This window comes from Musca autumnalis, unplaced genomic scaffold (genome assembly GCF_047663935.1).
Source record: "Musca autumnalis isolate F117 unplaced genomic scaffold, ASM4766393v1 scaffold_1, whole genome shotgun sequence".
NCBI lineage: Eukaryota > Metazoa > Arthropoda > Insecta > Diptera > Muscidae > Musca > Musca autumnalis.
The window spans coordinates 319,607,253-319,621,938 of NW_027411644.1; the positions used below are offsets into that span (position 1 = coordinate 319,607,253).

Here is a 14,686-nt window from a genome sequence, read left to right on the forward strand (position 1 = left end):
TTACGCATAGGGCACGTGAGAAGTATCCTAAGGAATTAAGAGAGGAGAAACGTCTTTTCCGCTGGAAAAAGAGAGAAACGGAAAAGCGGGAGTGTGAAAGAATCGAGAAGTACAGGAGCCTGAATGAAGAACATTCTACTAAGGAGTGAAACATATACAGGCTCATCCTCGTGTAGAGACCAGCAAGGTAATTTGGTAACTATTATAAATAGTGTGCTCAGGATATGGAAACTCATTTTCCAAGCTGTTGGTATCTAATACTAGCGAAGACGATGAAGTTACCACAGATCCGATCCCAGAAGATGTTAATGAGGCATACATAATCTTGTAAAGACAACACTAAACTGACTAAAAAATAATAAGGCAGGAGGAGCCGGTGGTTTAACAAGCGAACTGTTGAAAACGATAAGATGCATGCATCAGGTAGTTAGCACCATCTGGAAGAAAGAACGCGTACTCCTTTCTTGGGATAAGACTGCAGCACACATGTGTGCTCTACCTATAAGTCTGGTCCCTATTGCTTATAAGATAGTGTCAGGGATATTGTGCGAACGACTAAAGCTTATGTTCAATTAATAGACCTGGCGACAAATCCTTGTAAAGACCCTAGAGGTGCAGATCCACACTTACCGCCTTTTTTTTCCAAAGCTCATTCGGCTTTTTAAGATGCCTTTGACTTATACCCGGCTTCAGTTAAAATAGGAAAGCACCTCTCCGAACAGTTCAGTACCAAAAGGGGTTTTAGACAAGAAGACAATCTTTCGTGTGATCTCTTCAACATCCTGCTGGAAAAGGTTATACGAGATGCAAACGTCAAAAGAAATGTCAAAATATACACCAATAGTCACATGTTATTAGCTTATGCTGCTGAAATTAGCATCATGGATCGATCAGTGAAAGAAATAACTGACGGTCAAAAGATAATCTATAGAAGTGGGTCGGGCATTAAACGGCGATAAGACCAAGCTCGACGCGCAATACGTCCATAGAATTCGTACGAACTGTGGAAATTGGTTCATTATAATTTTGAGGTAGTTTAAGACTTCGTGTACCTCGGCACCACCATAAACACATCAAACAACATCAGTTGTGAAATAAGAAGAAGAATAGTATTGGTCAACAGATGTTACATTGGTCTAAGTAAGAAAGTAAGCGGTTTAAAAACAAATCCACACCTTGTCAAACAAAAATAAAATTTTACAAAACGCTGATACTACTGTATGGTTCCGAGGCCTGGGTACTTGCGCAAGCAGATAAGACAGTGCTTGGTGTGTTTGAGAGAAAAATCCTTGTATAAACCACGAGCTGTATCTTCTTTACAACGATTGCGTTTGCTAGTCCATGTCATAAAAATGATAAACTCATAAAAAGGGCGTATTAGCCTCGCCGCAGAACTAGAAGTCAAAGGCTTCGATGGAGTAAACATGTGGAAAACGAGATCGAAAAAAGCTGTATTCCAAATTGGAGAAATAAAACAACAAATAGAGAAGAATGGGTATCTTTTATTAGTTCGGCTTTTAGGACAAATGCTCTGCATAGGGCCAACTAAGTAAGTATGTAAGTCATTTAACGATTCCCACTACAGATCTAAGTCTCGACAAACTAGTAACAACGTTTGGACAAAATCTGTTACTCCCTTCGAGAGTTATCGTGCTGATAATTTTAGCGAATAATTTTTTACTTTTTGAGGTGACCGAAGGAGTGGACTTCATATATGGCCCATGATCTAAGGTTGGATAAAACATTCAGAGTGGCAATATTTGGACCAAATCGGCTGCCCCCTTTGAAAGTTATCGTGCGCATCAGACAGACGGTCAGGGATTAATCGACTCCAAATTGTGTCTAAAATAATTATTTCAATAAGGCGCATTTTTTACCATATCATCCTCGTTAGGCCAAAGATTCTTATAAAGATACCAGTGTACAATATTCGTAAATTCTCTAAAGATCGCTTTCCTAAAGGCCTGCGTACATAAGCTGCTCTGCCTCATTGCCTTGCTTTCCTGCTTCATTTTTGACATAATAAAAATAAAAGAATAAAGAAGGCAGAGGAAATTTCGAAGTGGGTTGCCCTTTTCTTTTTTATTCTTTTATCAGAAGTAAGCAAGGTAAGCAGGCAAGGCAGCTTATGTACGCAGGCCTTAAGGAACAACAACATGTTTTGTTAGACCCTAATACCCCGTTTAGACTATGCTTGATTTAGCAAATCCAGTGGATTTAAGTTGTCATTTTCATACAAAATATATCAAATAAATCGAGATAATGCGCTCAATCATCGTCGATGTGTATAGTCTAAACTATCCCTGTAGGAAATGTCAATAGTGAATCTATACTGACTTACTACTGACATTGTCAACAGTACTACTGACAAACTGTAGACAACTAATGCAATTTCCTATAGACATTTTGTATGAACGTGTCATTCGAAAGTCAGTAATGACATTGGAACTAGTATGTCAGTAGTTGCTGAGAAACCATGTGTTGACATTGGAGGTAGTGAGTCAGTATAGACATTGGAGGTAGTAAGTCAGTAGAGACATTGGAAGTAGTGAGTCAATAGAGACATTGGAGGTAGTGAGTCAATAGTACATAAAGTGTCATATGGAGACATTGGTACCAAATTGTTCACTATTAAGTTTTTTGGCCTATTTGGAACTTTTTATAGATTAATAAAAAGCTATATAATGTGTTTAATAAGACGATGAACTTATACTTTTGTTTAAATAGTATATTTTATTAAAGAAAAACATATAATTATGAAAATACTAAAAAAGTACAAATTGCGTATATAACCGGATTTAACAACCCCACTAGGTTTCAAATGTCAATTCCTTTGCGTATACCTCAAATAAATCCTCATTAAGAAGGTTAACCCTGCAAAAGCCTATAATATATGTAAACAATGCCTTACAGTCTCTTTTAACTATATAAAGGGCAAAGCCCAAGATTCCACATCAGCACAAAATTAGTAAATAAAGCCAACGTTTTCAAAGCTGTCTAACCAATATAGTCCGGTCAAAATAGACATGCGTATAAGGGGGAAATAGCAAAAATTCCCACAAAGCTGAATTTTGGTGGAGAGCTATTGTTGGCCATTAGAAGCAACGTCCTAAAAGTCCCCATCGATCACATGTGTGCAAAACAAGTTATTCGGGGTCAAAGGTCATTTTTGGAGGCATTATTCAGTTTTTTTTAATTTTTCTCAAAAACGGTAAGACTTAGCAAGAGCCGGCTAAAGTAATGGTTGTAGATTTAATAATTGTCTACAAGAGTGGTCTTTATGATTTTTAAAAAGACTTACCATTTTCGAGATATCGCGATCTAAAGGTCAAATAAAAAATTAGCCGCGTAAGTACATTATGAGGCGAACCGGTTAAAGTAATGACACTATGTGTTAGATACTTTCATAAGCTTTCAAACGATATCCACTTTGCAGTAATCGGTTCAGTAGAACCGTATCTAACCCGGTTTTTAAATTTGGCCTTTCGGGTCGAATAACCGGCGAACCGGATCCGCAACCGTTAAAAATTATACATTTCCGTAATCAGTGCAACAAACCCTACCTTCTGACAAAACGTGAAAAAAATCGGAGAGTTTTCGTTGGGGTCGTTCCCGTTGGGATTTCGATTACACATGTGGGTTAAATGGGCTATTTTTGCATAAAATGACTCTAACATTGAATAACTCTACTAAACACACTCCGAATTTGTTGGAATTTTTTTAGAAGATAGCTATAATTTCGCTCTTCAAGAAAATATATATTTTTTTTGGGGACAGACCCGATTACTTCCCTTATTTTAGCCGGTTCGTCTGAATATGTGCATATTTCCCTTATAAGTGCATAAAAATCATGTGTTTTTTAGAACAGCTATATCTCAAGAATGGTTTCTTCTAGGAAAAAATTATAAAGATAAAACTTGTAGATAATTTTTCTGTCTACAATATTTACTTTAGTCACTTTTTGATTTGATCAACCGTTTTCAAAAAAGAAATCCGAGAACCTAAAAACCATTAAAATTTGACCTTTGACCCCGAATAACTTTTTTTGCACACATGGGATCGATGGGGACTTTTAGGACGTTGCTTCTAATGGCAAACCCCAGCTCTCCACAAAAATTCAGCCCTGTGGGAATTTTTGCTATTTTAATGACTATTTTGACCGGACTAATAATAAAAAATCGTTTTCATTGTCAGAAATGTCATCGCCTTTTTATTTTCATGGCCATAAAGGCCTGCGTACATAGGCTGCCTTGCCTGCTTACCTTGCTTACTTCTGATAAAAGAATAAAAAAGAAAAGGGCAACCCAGTTCGAAATTTCCTCGGCCTTCTTTATTCTTTTATTTTTATTATGTCAAAAATGAAGCAGGAAAGCAAGGCAATCAGGCAGAGCAGCTTATGTACGCAAAAGTATGAATTGTTGACAACCTGTTGACAAAGTGTTGACTTTGTCACCATAATAGTAGACAAAGTGGTGACATGTGGACTAGGCCGGGGCGATTTGTATGGAAGGAAAAATGTGTTATCGGGCGCCTGGAGTTTCTGATTCTTGGGATTGTACTGAGCAAAAAAGTCAACTAGACCATATGTCTACGGTGAAAATCGAGCCCCCGGATTTTGACTTGAAGTTATTTTTCAAGGATTTTTGGGTATTTTGGCATATAAGAACCAAACCCCTTGGTGAGTGTACTAAGAACCCAAAAGGAAATATTCACCATAGGTCAAGTTTCCGAGATATCGCGTGATTAATGGATTAATTTTGGCCCCTTAATTTGTGGGAAAATAGCTTCATATCTCTCTAAAGCGTTATTGTAGCTTCATTTTAACATTACATTTCTTCGGTCAAATCGAATGGTGAATCTTTTTGTAGAATATTTCATCCCTCTAACTCAATTCCTTTCATGTCCTTTTCGTCCTTTATTTTTTGAACCGTAGTAAAAGTAACACAAGACGAGATTTTACAGCATCCAAATATTCTACAAAAATGTTGTTCAGAAGATTTTAGGTACGGTTGTCATTGATGACCAATCGATATTTCCCCGTTTTCATGGTCCTTTTTGACATTTACCCGGTTTTTGTTCAGAAAACTATGTTTTGTTTTTATGTATATTCGTTATTGGTCTTTGGTGCTTCTGAAATACTTACCATAAATAGCTCTTGTAATGACGAACACGTTAATAACAAATTTTATTTGAGGATAGATCCGGTTACCTATATTTTTGAATCGGATATTCTGATATTAAAACCGATTTTTGTAATGTTAAAATGAAGCTACAATAACGCTTTAGAGAGATATGAAGCTATTTTCCCACAAATTAAGGGGCCAAAATTAATCCATTAATCACGCGATATCTCGGAAACTTGACCTATGGTGAATATTTCCTTTTGGGTTCTTAGTACACTCACCAAGGGCTTTCATCTCCAAAAGGAATTTTCCACCCACTGACTTTGAGTCCCATTTTGTAGCACAGTGTCATTTATCGATATTTTCCAAAAAATGTGCACCTTCTCGAGGCCATAACTACCTGAAGGAGCGTTCCAATGCTTTTGCGATGTACTAGTGAGTTATTTATTATTGTCTTGGCTACAATTGTTGTCTTTGTGTTGGATCGAAAATCTCAGTGGTTTGGTTCTTATATGCCAAAATATCCAAAAATCCTTGAAAAATAACTTCAAGTCAAAATCCGGGGGCTCGATTTTCACCGTAGACATATGGTCTAGTTGACTTTTTTGCTTAGTACAATCATAAGAATCAGAAACTCCAGGCGCCCGTGATGGTGTTCAAATCGCCCCACTCTAATGTGGACACATGTCCCCATGCTTCCTACAAGGATGTTTAAGAGAACAATACATGCATATGTTCCCTATGGTTATGACTTTTTGAAATTTTTCTCAAAAATGATTTCCTGTAGTGAAAAAGAATGAACTTTTGCTTATTAATGCCTAAACTAACATTTATTCAATTTTGTTATAAAAAGGAACCAATTTTAAAAAAAATAAATTTGAAAAAATACTATGAAGTAAAAAAATATTTTTCTCAAAAAAATCATTTCCTATTGCACGAATAAACGACCTTTTACCGATTAATGACTAAAATAACTTTTATTCCAGTTAAATATTGAAAAGGGTCCCGTACAAACCACTTTTAATTTTTATAATATATGAAATAAAGTTATAAATATATAATAAAAAATGATATATATGTAATAATACGATGATAAAATTAGTGAGAAACAAACGGTTATGCCATTTTGATTATATTGTGCCCCTACCCAGCAAACATTTGGTAAGCACATGTCATTACTTCTTGCATTACCGGGTAATGAGTGCTCATTACACTCCGCATTATCGGGCAGTATATATAAAAGTTTACACATAACTAGTTACTTCCTTACTTACTAAGTAATGAGCATGGTGGCACAGAGCTAGTGTGTCCGACTACAAATTCTAGAGTTGTGTGTTCAAAGCTCAGCGTCGGCATGGGTGTTTTTTGTTTACAAAATTACAAAAACATGTTGATGTACATGGATGAGTTAAACTAACCCTTGTTGTTCGTGCGAGTGGCCTAGTGTGTAGTGTGTTTGGCTACAAATCAGAAGTTCGTGTGTTCAAAACTAGCAGGTATCGAAACACAAAAAATGTGTAGTGTTGAATTTGAATATAATTTCACCTCTAAAAATAGAACAATGCTTTTTAGCATCTTTTCGACTGCCGGTATGTGGTTAAGTTTGTACTTAAAAAACATATTTAAGGAAGTACTTCCTTCCTATGACATCTCCATGTAAAAATAATAACTTTTACGGTATATTTGTAAGTAGTTACTACTGCCAAATTTTACTGAATAAAGTCATTACTTAATAATGACTTTTTTGCTGGGTATTCGTTGTTTTTCAGTTAAATATCTGCTTACAGTGACGTTTTTTATAGCTAAGGCAATTTAAGCCATCATTACACTGAGGGGATTTGCCACCGCCGAAAATCTGGTCAGGGATTTAACCGCAAACGTGCTTACCACTGCACCACTGTGGTTCTCGAATCCTAAGAGGTCATCCTTTAATGCTGATTTCAGAGTCGATTTAACCCCATTTAGTCGCACGGTAACACCCGAACCGATCGATCAACCGATATTATCCAAACTTTGCACATCGTAAAATTTCGATGATGGGCCATATCGACCCACTCTTTCGGGTACGTCTCCCACAAGTGGTAAAAGTGTCTAAAGAATGACCATTTCGGTGGCCCTGTCTACGTCGTTGGTACTTCTTCTGGTTTTTTTATAACGACTAAATGTTGTTCGTGACCAAGATCGTAATGATCCATAAGCTCTAAAAATCCAAAATAAAATGAGTGTGTAGTTAACACAATAACTATCGAAAGGAATAACTCCTAAACTTAGATCCAATTCCAAGATGGACTATGTCGGTCAATTCCTTTAGGAAAGGGTATTAGCTACATTGTTTGACGGAACTACCTGTAATGTGACTTTTGGGAACCAGCAGTTTTAAAGCTTTCCCACCAAAGATTTTAAAGATAGGTAGACAATTTGATATAGCCATAGGCGGTAACCTTCACCTGGCTGAACACATTTTTTAGATTAGATTAGAAAAGTTAGGCATTTGGGGTATCCATGGTCGAAAACTATTTCCAACTAAAATTATGAAAGGAAACAAATTATTCTAAAATTAAACTAAAATTTTCTGAGTATTTCAGCCATGTAAAACTGTCTTAGTGTTTTAGGACACGCCGATCGGGCCCGGCGATAAACTGTCACGGTTCTCTTGAAGCAACTTTAAATGAATGGTGCTTACACCTGGGAAGTTTTTGCGGATTCTGAAACTGCAATGTTCATAGAGGAGAAAAATCAAAAAAATAAAAAACAAACAAAAAACGTTGGAGCGTTTTTTAAATAAATCGCGATACAAGTTGACATTTTTAGTGGGTTTTTAGGTTTCACGATTTTGCTGGGAAACCGCAAGTCCTATCGAAATGGGACAAAGGATAACGTTGTAGCTATGAACATTTTCTATAAGATTGACCTTTATAATAGTTTCGTAGGTTTTACCGTTATTGAGATAGAGAAGTTCAAATTGGGAAAATGCATTGACTGTATCGCCTCCTTATAAAACAATGTCATACATGGTGCGCCTTAACTAATTTTATGGAGGAATACTCCAAACTTAAGCAATAATATGATTGAATCTTCTACTAAAACAGAACAAACAAAAAGCAGCGAAGGCACGCGCAAAAGGGATTTTTTAAAATAAAATTCCAACAACATACTCACAAGTAACTGTGCTGATGTTATTTCAACTTAACAGAAATCGATGATTTCTTAGTTGAATAGTGCTGGCAGCTTGCAAATATTCTGGTGTTTTTTTTTTTTTCAATTGATAATTCCCTTCGCCGGGATGACTTCATGATATTGGCGCGTTTTGTGAACATTACTCTCTGCGAAGAGGGTAGTGATGAAGTTAAGCTAATGGAGGAATACTCCAAACTTAAGCAATCATTTTAACTAAAAACAGCTTACATCTGGGAAGTTTTTGCGGATGTTCAAAGAGCAATGTTCAAAGGTGAGAAAAATCCAAAAATAAGAAAAATCGCTGGAGGAATTTTTAAATAAATCGCGGTCAAAATTCACATTTTTAGGTTTATTTTAGGTTTTCGCGATTTTGCTTGGAAACCGCAAGTCCTATCGAAATGAGACTAAAGAAAGTGTTGTAGCTGTGAAAATTCTCTAGAGGATTGGGACTAAAGAGAATCTTTTGCTGTTAAAATTCTATGCAGAAAATGTTCAAGCTATAACATTTCGGTTGGACTTGCGGTTTCCAAACAAAATCGTGAAAACCTAAAAAAAAAATAAAAATGCCGACTTATGTCGAGGTTTATTTAAAAAGCGCTCCGGCGATTTTTTTGTTTTTGATTTTTCTCATCTATGAAATTTGTAGTTTCAGAATCCGCAAAAACTTCCCAGGTGTAAGCACATTCCATTTAAAGTTGCTTCAAGAGCACGGTGCTGTAGGTCCCACGTCATTAAGCCAATATGAATCGGGGTGCACTCATTGATATGAGAGAAGTGTGCCTTGTCCCTTCTGGGATGTTTGTGGAACTTGTGACTACTTGGGGTCTACAACATTACTTCCATGAGGTACAATTTTGGTTGTATCAAAATGTATATACCCTCTTTAGCCTAAATGCTGAGGGTATACAAATTATTTAAGTCTTATTTATTCTCAACATTGACATATAAATTTCCAACAAACCTTTCTTCAATTATCCAGAGCGTTTCAAAAGGACGTTCACTTTAAAAAAATATGTTTTTTTGTCTTTTCTAAAAATAAATTATTTTTTTTTAATTTATTTAAAATTTTTTTTTTGTTCTTTATAATTCAATATTGTTTCCTTTTATTTTTCTTTTCAATAACATATACAAATATATGTATATCCTTTTATTTGCACACACAAACACTCTATCACACAAATGATGGCTCTAAAACTCAGTTCGTTTTCCGTTTTATTTTCAAGCCGCGTTAGTTTGAACTCGTTGTTAACCGTTTGAGTTCAAAATGAGGACTTGTCTGTTCTTAACTGATTTTATGAACTTAACGCCTTGTTTTCTCGTTTCCAGTATCACGTTTTTTGTGCGATTTGATTTTTTACTGTCTGTTGTTGTTGCTTTTTGGAGTCCCACTTATTATTGTTGACTTGTTGTTATTGTAGTTGGCATAGATACCTCCTATTCCCCCCGACTCCGTAACAATATAACCAAAATAAAATATAACATTTTTTGCGATACTTAATTTTGGAATTCTAAGAAAAGGGGGGAAGACTTGCCTTTAGGTCTATGCCAGAATATTTGTTGCAATCCGTACATAACAACAACAGTAACAACTTTCACCATACCCCACTCCACAACTTCGAAAAACGCAACAACAACAACAACTATCAAACAACCTCCAAATTTGTTTCCTTATTTTGTGGGTTCCCCAAATTCGAAGACACACAAAATATATTTTAGCGATTTGCATAAGTTAATTTTAACGGATTTAACACAAACACACACACACGCACATGGGGCATACACGACGAGTGCTTCAATTCGTTGGCGAAAAGACAACCGACCACCATTGAATTAACAAATTCCTGGTTTCCAGGGACACCACAATCACAAAACCACGTCCTTTTGGTTATGCTCAAATAGCAGAGAACCAAATTAGACAACAAACAGCAACAACAACAACAACTACAATAAAATGCAAAGCATTTTCATTGTGCTTTACCGCAAAAGAAGAAAGTTTTCCATGTTGTAAATCCTTTGACGTGTGTGTATGTATGTGTGCATGTGTGTGTCTATAAAGTTGCATGCCCACAATAAAAAGAACGTGCAACAAATTGCACTAAACTTGTTAATGCTCATAGTGTTGTTATGTTTATTAGTGTTGTATGTACGGAAATTTGGAGTTTGTGTTAAACTACATTTATATATTGACTATAAATGTATTAGGGTGTATTTTGGATATACTAAAAAGAACAGTTAACGTGGTTTTTTGGAAAGCATTTTTATGGGAACCCGTGGAAAACACATAAAGTAATTTGTTAACAAGTATAAAAGTATCAGTCAGCTGTACCGACAGAGATATACTCTTAGCCTCGAACTTAAAAACATGAAGCAAACACAATACATCTGATGTCTTTAGGGGTTTTTGAGTTCTTGGTCCAAATTATTAGGAAGTATGGAATCGCCCCGAAATTTTTTTTTCAGTTTTAACTAGGGCCGAATACAAAATATATTGCCAAAATAATTAAAAACAAGTAAAAAAGTGTCGGACAGATATATACCTTCAGCCAATGTGGAGCGAAACTTTTACCTCCAGACGGATCGAATGTATTTAAGGTCTCTTCAGAATTTTATGGCCCTTTTTGGGCATTTGAACTTGCCGACAAAAATGTGGATTAGGAATTAACTGCACTAAGACACAAATGTTGAACTTTTGTAGGGCAGGTACCCTTAGGTAGGACCGATATGGGCCATTTTAGAAGTTAAACTAAATTTTGATAAAATATTAGGAGATCCAAAGTTTGGACCAAATTGGTTGCCCATTCAAGCGATATCGTCCTAGCATTTTAGTGACATTTTTTAAATATTGGGGAGAAGTGCCGAAAGTTGTTGACTGGTGTTGCCCATGAAACTAAGTTTGGATATAATATGACGAAGAAGAAATGTTGGACCAAATCGGTTGAACACTTCCAGAGTTATCGTGGGGGTTTTTTTTACACCTTTCGGGCTGTTTTCCCAAGATATATGGATTTGCCCCTGAAAAAACTTTTACCGTCGTAATGGAGGTAGCGAATGCAAATCGCTTCAACAAAAATCAAAGTGATTCGGGAGCAGGTCTTAAAGTGAATTTTGTGTGAGAGGTAGCAGAAGGAGTAGACAAATATAGTCCATATTCGAACCTGATCTATATCTGATAGATATATTAGGATGTGCAAAGTATGGATTACATCCGTCACTCCCTCCCTTCAAGAGTAATCGCACGAACAAATTTTCCGAACATTTTTGAAGTTTTGTGGGGGAGGTACCTGAAGGAGTGGACCGATATAGCCCATCTTCGAATTTAAACTATGTTGTGATAAAATATTACGAAGGCCAAATTTTGGACCGAATCGACAGATCCGTTCGAGAGTTATCTTGCTCTCCAACCACTACCCAAGGGGTCATAGAGGCTTTTTCGGGCACCTTTCCGGCCATTTTCTCAGACAGTATGGACTTGCCCCTGATGAAACTTGTACCGTCGTATGGGGGGAAGTGAATACATGTTGTTGCAACAAAAATCAAAGCGATTCGAGAACAGGTCCTAAACTGAACTTATCCGAAATTTTGTGTGGGAGGTACCCGAAGGAGTGGGCCGATTGAGTCCATATTGGAACCTCTTCTAAGTCTGGTAGAAATTTCACGATGTGCAAAGTATGAACCATAACGGTTACTTTCTTTAAGCGTTATCGTGCGGACAAATTTTCCGAACATTTCCGAACTTTTGCGGGGGAGGTACCGGAAGGAGTGGACCGATGTAGCTCATCTTCGAACTTATACTAAGTTTGGACAAAATATTACGAAAGCCAAAATTTGAACCGAATCGTTTCATCCGTTTGAGAGTTATCGTGCGCACCAGGCAGCCAGACGGACGGACATTGCTCAATCGACTCCAAATTGTCTGAAACACATTTCGTCCAAACATACTTGGGGTCTAAAACCATTATTTCGATGAGGCACATTTTGCCCGTATGAATGTATATATACCCTTTCTAGCCTAAAGGCTGAGGGTATAAAAATCCCAGACGAGTCCTTAAACTGCACTCTTTCTAAACTTTGTGTGGGAAGTAACCGAAAGAGTGGTCCGATGTAGTCGATATTCGGACATAATTCGAGGCAGTAATGAATGAAACGATGTACAACGTTTGGACCAAATCGGTTTTTCCCTTCGAGGGTTATCTTAAGTACTACCAGTTTAGTTGGCGCCGGAAGGCTTTTTTCGAACTTTTAGGCTATTATCTCAGGAAGTATTGACTTGACCCCGAAAAAATTCGCCGTCGTAACAGGACCCGCAAGAAGACCTTTTTTTCAAAAAAAAAAAACCAAAACTATCCGAAAAGACTGCACTTTTCCCAAATTTTGTGTGGGACGTACCCGAAGGACGGGATCGATATAGTCCATATTCCAACCTAACACATGACTAGGTGAAATAATACGTTGTTCACAGTTTGGACCAATCGGAAATTCCCTGCAAGAGATATCTTGTGGTGCCGTCAAGGTTTCTTGTAGCTTATAGGTCATTATTTCAGAAAGTATGGACTTGCAACTTAAACTAAGTTTGGACATAATATTATTTGGTGCCGTCAAGGTTTTTTGGAGCTTATAGGCGATTATTTCAGAAAGTATGATATGCTGAAAGAGATTTCAAAAGGATCCGAATGAAGAGGAATGGAGGTACCCGAAGGAGTGGATCGTAATATTACCATATGCAAAGTTATGACCAATTCGGTTACTCCCTTCGAGAGTTATCGTGCGCACCATTTTTGTGGGGAAGGTACCGGAAGAAGTGGACAGATATGACCCATCTTCGAACTTAAACTAAGTTTGGACAAAATATGCGCACCAACCATCCAGACAGACAGATGGACAGACATAGCTCAATCAAATCCAAATTGTCTGAAAAATATTTCATCCAAACATACTTGGGGTCTAAACTCATTATTTAGATGAGTGACATTTTTGGTCGTATCAAGGTGTATATACCCTATTTAGCCTAAAGGCTGAGGATATAAATATACAAAGTCTTTAGGAGAGCCATGTTGCAGTTGTAAGCACGTTCGCCTTGCATTGGAAGGTCTCTGTTTCAATCTCCGACCAGAACATTAAAAATTTTTCAGCGTTGGCATATTCCCATCAGTGTAATCTAGGCGACATTTCCTGAGCATTTCAGCCGTGAAAAACTTCTCAACAAAGTGGTGTCGTTAGAAAAGCCGATAGGACCCGGCGATAAAAATTAGGTCAATTATCATTGAGCCAATATGAATCGGCGTACACTCATTGACATGAGAGACGTCTCCCTTGTCTCTTCGCGGTTGTTGTGGGAACATATGTATGGATGAAGTCCTTAACTATCTTACAATTATAGTTACCAACTTCCTCGACGATCTGTATCTCTTGGTGTTTTTTCCAGGATGTGCCGCAAGGTAAATATCTGGTCAATTGTTTCGTTGACCATAGGCTTTAGTCTTTCGCACAATATCCCTGACAAAATCTTATAAGCAATAGGGAGCAGACGTATGCCCCTATAGTTAGAACACACAGTATTATATCCGTTCTTGTGGACGGAGCACATGATGTTCAGGTTGCAATCGTCAGGTTCGCGTTCTTCCTGTCAGATGGTACTAACTAACTAATGCGTATATTTCATCAGCATTTCGCCTCCGGTCTTGGACAGCTCGGCTGGTAAGCCATCGCCTCTTGATGTCTTGTTACAGTCGGCTTATTGCATTCTTCGCTCACCTTGGCCGGGCCATCCATCTTCTGCGATTAGATCTGTGTATCTACGTCGCCTTCGTATAGTATAGGATACCAACAGTTGGAAAAACTCTTTCCATATCCTTAGTACACTATATGTATCTGTAACGAGATTACCTTGTTCTTCTCTACGTTAGGACAACAACTAAGCAAAGTTATGGCAAAAGGTCATTCGAATCCTACCTATATAAAGAGAAACAACGGCACCTGGTCAGAAAACTCAGCCGAATCTCTTGAAATCCTTCTTACTACGCACTTCCCCGGCTGCTCAGACAGTACCGAAGAAATGCGACCCATTATAGCTGCAGATAAAACCAACAGTGAAGTTGATAAGATAATAAGTCCGAGTAAAGTCACGTGGGCTATAAACAGCTTCTCTCCCTACAAATCTCCAGGACCAGATGGAATCATACCAAAAATGCTACAATGTGCAGAGAAAATAATAAATCCTTGGCTAGTAGATGTATATCCCTTAACTACGTTGCAACGAGTTGGAGACAGGTAAAGGTTGTCTTCATACCCAAAGCAGGAAAACGTAGTCACGAAAATGCTAAAGACTTCAGACCAATAAGCCTTTCATCATTTCTACTTAAGACGCTCGAAAGACTCATCGACGTGTA

The 14,686-nt window shown here is 37.3% G+C and overlaps 1 protein-coding gene across 2 annotated transcripts in view; it reads right to left on the minus strand.

The window, feature by feature from the left end:
* Root (ciliary rootlet coiled-coil, rootletin) overlaps positions 1 to 14,686 on the minus strand; it is an 86,798-nt gene that overhangs the window by 38,875 nt on the left and 33,237 nt on the right. The window contains exon 1 of one of the 2 annotated variants that reach the window (XM_073962484.1): positions 9,262 to 9,397. The exons of the other annotated variant lie outside the window; for it this stretch is intronic. The gene's annotated coding sequence lies outside the window, so the exon portion shown is untranslated. Of the gene's footprint in view, positions 1 to 9,261; positions 9,398 to 14,686 lie in introns of those variants that run through there. 2 annotated transcript variants of the gene reach the window in all.